The following is a 7,500-nucleotide window of genomic DNA, read 5'->3' on the forward strand; positions in this document are numbered from 1 at the left end:
CAACACACCTCCAGGCTGTGTAAGGGCTATTTGAAAACCCTTGAATGAGTAGGTGTGTCCAAACTTTTGATTGGTACTGTAGTTTGATTGCTAACTGTGTTAGTCAGAGTTATAGTTTGATTGCTAACTGTGTTAGTCAGAGTTATAGTTTGATTGCTAACTGTGTTAGTCAGAGTTATAGTTTGATTGCTAACTGTGTTAGTCAGAGTTATAGTTTGATTGCTAACTGTGTTAGTCAGAGTTATAGTTTGATTGCTAACTAGTTAGACTGCAGAATGACCTCCTATGATATTCCTTAAAGGGCCTGTGTGATAGAGTAGAATGGCTGTGCATTCCACACCATCGTGAGAAAGATGGAACCAGACCGTAAGATTCTCTCTCCATGCTAATCTGTCTGTGGCCAGGTGGCTACTCTAGGCTAGGCTACGCTAGCAGGCAAAAATACGAGGCTAGGCCAGGAGGCTACACTAGCCTATGATATGCTAGCAGGCTACACTAGGAGGCTAGCCTATGATATGCTAGCAGGCTACACTAGGAGGCTAGGCTATGCTATGCTAGCAGGCTAAAGTGCATGGACTTCTACATTAGGAAGCTAGGCCAGGAGGCTACGCTAGCCTATGATATGCAAACAGGCTACACTAGGAGGCTAGGCTAGGCTATGCTAGCAGGCTAAAGTGCATGGAAGGCTACATTAGGAAGCTAGGACAGCAGGCTACACTAACTCTCTTCAACCTGCATCACAGTTGGCTAACTTTTTTAGCCGGAAGGCTCCACTGGAAGGCTAGGCTAGGCTACGTTATAAGGCTACGTTAGGCCACACAGGCTAGACAATGACTCCCTTCAACTCTTCTGCATGCTGTTAGCTAACTGTTGGCTGTTTTTAGAGTTAAGCGTGATGCAGAATGATATCTAAAAACAGACCGATTTGTATTTTCTAGATTGTTCCATGACTGGACACAGCTACACCTACTGTATTGGCTGTAATACTCTGATCTAAGCCATGAACGGGTTCCTGCTGCCAACATGTTTAACCACAGAGCCTATCTAACCTGGACTTTAGTGTTCTTTTCATCCCCTCTTTTCTCTTTTCTTGTTCTGTCCTTCATCTCACCCCGTCCTCCTCCAGCGCGGCCAGCGGCTTGTTGATGCTGTTGACGAACTTGTTGACGTGCTCAAAGTGTTTTGTCATCTCTGTGGCGAGCACCATGTCTATGATGGCCTGACGCAGGGTACGGTACTCATTCCTACAGAGAGAGAGAGACAGCGAGAAGGAGAGGGGGGAGGAGAAAGAGAGAAGAACAGAGAGAGAGGGAGGAGAGGAGAGAGAGAGGGGGGGAGGAGAAAGAGAGAGAGACAGGGGAGGAGAGAGAGAGAGAGGGGGAGGAGAAAGAGAGAGAAAGAGAGAAGAGACAGCGAGAGGGAGGGAGAGGGGGGAGGGGGGAGGAGAAAGAGAGAAGAACAGAGAGGGAGGGAGGAGAGGAGAGAGAGAGGGGGGAGGAGAAAGAGAGAGAGAGACAGGGGGAGGAGAGAGAGAGAGAGAGGGGGAGGAGAAAGAGAGAGAAAGAGAGAAGAGACAGCGACAGGGAGGAGAGGGGGGAGGGGGGAGGAGAAAGAGAGAAGAACAGAGAGAGAGGGAGGAGAGGAGAGAGAGAGGGGGAGGAGAAAGAGAGAGAGAGAGAAGAACAGAGAGCGAGAGAGAGAGAGAGAGAGACAGAGACAGAGACAGAGACAGAGAGAGAGAGAGAGAGAGAGAGACAGAGACAGAGACAGAGACAGAGACAGAGAGAGAGACAGAGACAGAGAGAGAGAGAGAGAGAGAGAGAGAAAGAAGCAGTGGAGGAGAGAGAGGAAAGGGGGGGGATAGGGAGAAGAACACAGAGAGAGACACGTTCACACAAAAAAGCATTGGTAAATAAATGTGCTGAAAGCCCCTCTGGACAGTTCTAGCCTCCTGACTGTAGTGACAGAGGAGAGGAATGAATGGAGTGATTGTGTACCTTCCCCCATCCGAGGGAGAGCATGGCATGAGACACACTGCTCTGGGACTCAAATCACATGACTGCCCTGCCTCACTGTCTGTCTCACACACACGGACAGACAGACAGACCAAACAGCCTCCCAGAAAACCCACAGACAGCCGTACCTCTCCATGTTCTTGAAGATGTTACACTTGTCGTCCCGTGTGGTGATCTGGAAGGCAAGGGCAGCGTGGTGGCTCTCTAGCACGGCCGTGTCGTTGTACAAGATGGCCAGCTCACTTCCTGCGTTACACAGGAAGCTGTTGGTGCGTCCCGGGTGATCCACGTCGTGTACCGTGGCTGCTATCAAAGCCGCCACCTCATCAATCTGCTCCAGACTTTGCTGTTCGGGAAAGAAGAGGATTGTTTTCTTCACATTTAATATTAATGGAGCAGTTAGCGACAGGGGGATTCCAGCTAGCGACCGTTTGGTTACAGGCCCAATGATCTAACGGCTCGATTATGTTCATACTATTTATACCACCAAATTACCCTTACCATTGTCATTTTTAGTAGGTGAACCCTGCAGGAACTGAACCCACGACCTTGGTGTTGCTAGTGACGTGATCTTACTAACTGAACCCACGACCTTGGTGTTGCTAGTGACGTGATCTTACTAACTGAACCCACGACCTTGGTGTTGCTAGGGACGGGATCTTACTAACTGAACCCACGACCTTGGTGTTGCTAGTTGCGTGATCTTACTAACTGAACCCACGACCTTGGTGTTGCTAGTGGCGTGATCTTACTATTTGTGTTGTGTCATGTTGTTTTAGGGGCTTTTTTAATAATGTATTTGTGTTGTGTCATGTTGTTTTAGGGGCTTTCTTAATCATGTATTTGTGTTGTGTCATGTCGTTTTAGGGGCTTTCTTAATCATGTATTTGTGTTGTGTCATGTTGTTTTAGGGGCTTTCTTAATCATGTATTTGTGTTGTGTCATGTTGTTTTAGGGGCTTTCTTAATCATGTATTTGTGTTGTGTCATTGCAGAACTTATGGGGGGGTCTGCGTTGAAGACGTCTATATCGGTCCTCTAATACAGAACTAGTAAAGGCCCAGTGCACTACACACACACACAGGTCCAGACACACACACACTCCTAACATGATTAGTCTAGATGACTCTAGTGACATGTTGTTCCATGTTAGAGAGTAAGGGAGGCAAAGGTCAACGTCTAGTTTGGATTTACATTTGGGTGAGTTGTCAATTCATGTGAAATCAAAGTGAAATCAACAAAAAACATCACAATGTCAATGGATTTAGGTTGCAAATTGGGTTAAAAAAAAATGAAATAAAATGAAAAACCCTTATGTTGATGACCTTTTGTAAATCCGAACAGTTTGCAACGTTAATTCAATATCATCACTTTACATTTTTGTTGTTGAAATGAGGTGGAATCACCATTTATTCAACCGGTTTTTGCCCAGTGGTCGATTCCAGGAATCTTCTAACTGGAATGTTTGGAAAACTTGGACATTTTGGGGAAGCTACCGGCATCGTGCAACTCTAATTAGGATTTGGATTAAGCCATGCTTGTGATTGAGGAATGTCAGCCCAGGATTGACTCATTGCTGTGTGCTTATTTCATTTCAATGGGTGTTACAAATGTTTTACTTCTGCTGTCTCTGAACAGGTCATACAGATTTACCTGTATAAATGAGGGGCAAACACAAACATACAAACAAACCAAAGTAGACAAAAACAAACAAGTCAAAACAAGACAAAACAAACAAGACCAAACAAACAAGACAAAACAAACAAGTCAAAACAAGACAAAACAAACAAGACCAAACAAACAAGAGAAAAACAAACAAGTCAAAACAAGACAAAACAAACAAGACCAAACAAACAAGACAAAAACAAACAAGTCAAAACAAGACAAAACTGTCTGACCCAGTGGCGGCCATCTTGGACGGCCATCTTACCTTGACCCTCTCCTTGCAGAGGAAGTATGCGGTAGCGTGCAGGACATCGGCAGCATGCGAGGAGTTGTGGTAGGAGTTGGTGGAGTGGTAGTTAGCCTCGATCCCCTGCAGCCAGGAGCGGAGAGTGGCCTCGGGACAGCTCAGGAACTCACACACCCCGAACCGAGAGAAGATCTTCAGGCCCAGATAGGTCAGAGGCCTGGGAGGAGACAATTACCAGACAACATGAAGGTTCGGACGAACAGAATTCAATCCCTCTGAGTTAAGTACAGTACACTGTGTAACCTCATCTCTTCTGCCATAAACCCAGCTTCCCAATACAATCCCTCTGACACTCAACAGGTCATTTATAGTGCACTATTTTTCACCGGGGGCCCATATGGGTGATCCCCCCCCAAAAAAAAACACGATTTGGGAGATTTTCACGTAATGTAGAATGGTCCTTTGAAGGAAGGATTGTTGACATATATTTGATATTTGCATCTTAAAGACATGTTCAGGTCATTTGTCAACTAAGAAAGACTATATTGTTTTTAAACCTGCCACTTTGGGCTGGATGTGTCAACGTGTAGTTCATGCAGGCATCATCTATGAGCAGAATTCATCTTCCCTCAATTAGCCACAAAATACATAGATGAAAACGACTGCTTCTTTTAGCTATATTTGTATTTATTATGGATCCCCATTACTCTTCCTTGGGTCCAGCAGAATTAAGGCAGTTCTACCATTTAAAAACCATTACAATAGAATTCCAGAATTCACAACATACTGTGTGTGTGTCCATGGTCCACTACCACATATCTACAGAGACAAATCCATGTGTACGTGTGTGTATAGTGTGTGTGTTATCATGTGTGTGTGTGTGCATGTGTCTGTGCCTGTGTGTATATCCATAGTCCACTACCACATATCTACAGAGACAAATCCATGTGTACGTTTGTGTATAGTGTGTGTGTTATCATGTGTGTGTGTGTGTGCATGTGTCTGTGCCTGTGTGTGTCTCTTCACAGTCCACTACCACATATCTACAGAGACAAATCCATGTGTACGTGTGTGTATAGTGTGTATGTTATCATGTGTGTGTCTGCATGTGTCTGTGTAGAGTTCCATGTAGTCATGGCTCTATGTGTGTGGAATGTGTTCCATGTGTGGCTCTATGTAGTGTGTGTAGAGTTCACATTAGTCATGGTTCCATAAGGTGTATATTTATCTGTTTTCTAAATGAGTTTTACTCTGGCATCAGTTACCTGATGTGGAATAGAGTTATGTGGTCATGGCTCTATGTAGGACTGTGGAATAGAGTTCCATGTGGTCATGGCTCTATGTAGGACTGTGGAATAGAGTTCCATGTAGTCATGGCTCTATGTAGTACTGTGGAATAGAGTTCCATGTAGTCGTGGCTCTATGTAGGACTGTGGAATAGAGTTCCATGTAGTCATGGCTCTATGTAGTACTGTGGAATAGAGTTCCATGTGGTCATGGCTCTATGTAGGACTGTGGAATAGAGTTCCATGTAGTCGTGGCTCTATGTAGTACTGTGGAATAGAGTTCCATGTAGTCGTGGCTCTATGTAGTACTGTGGAATAGAGTTCCATGTAGTCATGGCTCTATGTAGTACTGTGGAATAGAGTTCCATGTAGTCATGGCTCTATGTAGGACTGTGGAATAGAGTTCCATGTAGTCATGGCTCTATGTAGGACTGTGGAATAGAGTTCCATGTAGTCATGGCTCTATGTAGTACTGTGGAATAGAGTTCCATGTAGTCATGGCTCTATGTAGGACTGTGGAATAGAGTTCCATGTAGTCATGGCTCTATGTAGTACTGTGCGCCTCCCATAGTCTGTTCTGGACTTGGGGACTGTGAAGAGACCTCTGCTGGCATGTCTTGTGGGGGTATGTATGGGTGTCCGAGCTGTGTGCTAGTATTTTAAACAGACAGCTCGGTACCTTCAGCTTGTCAACACCTCTGACAAAAACAAGTAATGAGGAAGTCAATCTCTCTTCCACTTTGAGTCATGAGAGATTGACATGCATATTATTAATGATAGCTCTCTGTGTACCTTTAAGGGCCAGCTGTGCTGCCCTGTTCTGAGCCAATTGTTATTTCCCAAGTCCCTCTTTGAGGCACCTGACCACACGACTGGACAGTAGTCCAGGTGAGACAAAACCTTGTTGACAGTGTTGTTAAGAAGGCAGAGCATTGCTTTGGACAGACTTCTCCCCATCTTATCTACTGTTGTATCAATATGTTTTGACCATGACAGTTTATAATCCAGGGTTACTCCAAGCAGTTTAGTCACCTCAACTTGCTCAATTTACACATTATTCATTTACGAGATGTAGTTGAGGTTTAGGGTTTAGTGAATAATTTGTCCCAAATACAATGCTTTTAGTTTTGGAAATATTAACTTATTCCTTGCTACCCATTCCCGAAACTAACTGCAGCTCTTTGTTGAGTGTTGCAGTCATTTCAGTCACTGTAGTAGCTGACGTATATAGTGTTGAGTCATCCGCATACATAGACACACTGGCTTTACTCAAAGTCAGTGGCATGTCGTTAGTAAAGATTGAACAAAAATCAACGGGCCTAAACTGCTACCCTGGAGAATTCCTGCTTCTACCTGGATTACATTGGAGAGGCTTCTGTTAAAGAACACCCTCTGTGTTCTGTTCGACAAGTAACTCTTTATCCACATTATAGCCGGGGCTGTAAAGCCAGAACACATACGTTTTTCCGGCAGTAGATCAATAATGTCCAAAGCTGTAAAGAAGTCTAACAAGACAGCCCCTACAAGCTGTACTGCTCCATTTTCCCTACATTTCCCCCCACGTGGGTCAGCCTCCTAGCAATTCGAGTTCCAACCAATGAGCTTCAGCCCCTTGCATTTGAGATTACAAGAGAATTTTTTTTAATTGAGAAATAATTTATTCATGTTTTAATATTTGTGAAATTTTGCTTAAAACTGTTGCTACAAAATAGAATTGGTGTCATCTTTGTTGTATCTGATTTTTTTATTTTATTTGACCCTGAACAAGACTCTACAGGCATATCAATGTTCTGACCCTACTTTCAGAGATGATTTGTAAGCACTACCCACATCTGTTGTTCTGCCCCTGAACAGGCAGTTGACCCTCTGTTCCCAGTCATTGAAAATAAGAATTTGTTCTTAACTGACTTGCCTGGTTAAATAAAGGTAAAATAAAAAAATAAAGAGTGAATGTGAAAATGGATTCAAAATGGTCGCCCTCTGCTGGTGATTTGCAGGATGTGCAATGATTACAAGTAAAAGGAGGGCTGTGATTGCTTACATTGCTGACTATGCCAATTTCTATGTATAAAATGGGCCATAACTTTAAAACTAGCAGAGATTCCACTTTGGAACTTTGATTTGCCCGTATAGTATTATTATATTCAACAATATATTGAAACATTTGGTAAAAATTAAAAACAAATTTGTGATTAGATTTTTCAATATTCATAAATTCATGTAAGAAAAAAAATTGCTATTGAAATGAAAATACTTTTCTTTGTAGCATCTATAGATGAAACATAATG

The 7,500-nt window shown here is 43.5% G+C and overlaps 1 pseudogene; it reads right to left on the bottom strand.

Annotated features, from left to right (window-relative positions):
* The window catches only part of LOC135552488 (high affinity cAMP-specific and IBMX-insensitive 3',5'-cyclic phosphodiesterase 8A-like), a 162,118-nt pseudogene that overhangs the window by 5,958 nt on the left and 148,660 nt on the right, over positions 1–7,500 (bottom strand).

Source organism: Oncorhynchus masou, chromosome 2, assembly GCF_036934945.1.
Source record: "Oncorhynchus masou masou isolate Uvic2021 chromosome 2, UVic_Omas_1.1, whole genome shotgun sequence".
Classification (NCBI taxonomy): domain Eukaryota; kingdom Metazoa; phylum Chordata; class Actinopteri; order Salmoniformes; family Salmonidae; genus Oncorhynchus; species Oncorhynchus masou.